Genomic DNA, 832 nt, shown 5'->3' with positions numbered 1-832 from the left:
ACAATAATGCTTTTTGCGCATATTTTTTTTTTTGTTCATATCGCTTAATTTCATCTATTTTACCAACAAAATGTTACCAGTTTCACAAAATTTACCATTTTTATCCCTTGAAATGACAACGCAAAGTGAATGCTTTATCAGATCAAAACAATACTCGTGGAGACTAGATAAACAAATAAAGATTTATTTGACTCTTCTTTGCAATTTAGCAGAAAAGATGATGTCTAGGAAAGATTGGTATTTTTGGTATTTTATTCTTGATTTTCAAAACATTCTTTGGCATTTTAAATAAATGCATCTGGTATTTCGGCTGTGGACTGATGCGGTCTGTTGACTCTTACACACATAGCTACAAATAATATCATGATCAGTAATTTCAAGGGAAACTAAAGGACAGTGTGACTTGATTTCAACCCATGATAGACAAAAAAAATAGATGGAAAATTGGTAAGTACTTGTTATAAAATGAATGAAGTTGCAATCAATCGGCTCTTTGTAATCGTTTTCTTAGTGTCAGTTGGGTGACCGAAGTCCCTCAAACAGAATATAAACATTAAAGATTACACATCGATTTCCGTGCTTTGACTGGAAGAGCGGGTGAGAGTTTCACCTAATCGTAAAGCATCAATAGGAAACACACTTCTATGAATATCGTTCTCTGAAGTACGATCGTGTTCGATATGACAAAATACATATCCCTATCAATAAGATACTAAAAGTCTTTATAACTACATTAACATAAATGTTCATAAACATCATTCCCACCACCACCACCACTACTACTACTACTACTACTCCTACTACTACTACTACTACTACTACTACTACTACT

At 33.1% G+C, this 832-nt stretch overlaps 1 protein-coding gene across 1 annotated transcript in view; it reads left to right on the top strand.

Annotated features, from left to right (window-relative positions):
- The first annotated feature begins 329 nt into the window (after positions 1-329).
- The window catches only part of LOC144959565 (uncharacterized), a 38,064-nt gene continuing 37,561 nt past the window's right edge, over positions 330-832 (top strand). Inside the window, exon 1 of the mRNA XM_078892183.1 lies at positions 330-447. The gene's annotated coding sequence lies outside the window, so the exon portion shown is untranslated. The remainder of the gene's footprint in view (positions 448-832) is intronic.

Source organism: Berghia stephanieae, chromosome 14 (assembly GCF_034508935.2).
Source record: "Berghia stephanieae isolate SIO BIC M18660-M18661 chromosome 14, UCSD_Bste_1.3, whole genome shotgun sequence".
Classification (NCBI taxonomy): domain Eukaryota; kingdom Metazoa; phylum Mollusca; class Gastropoda; order Nudibranchia; family Aeolidiidae; genus Berghia; species Berghia stephanieae.
The sequence above is the reverse complement of the archived record's forward strand: the minus strand, read 5'-3'. Positions and strand labels throughout refer to the sequence as shown.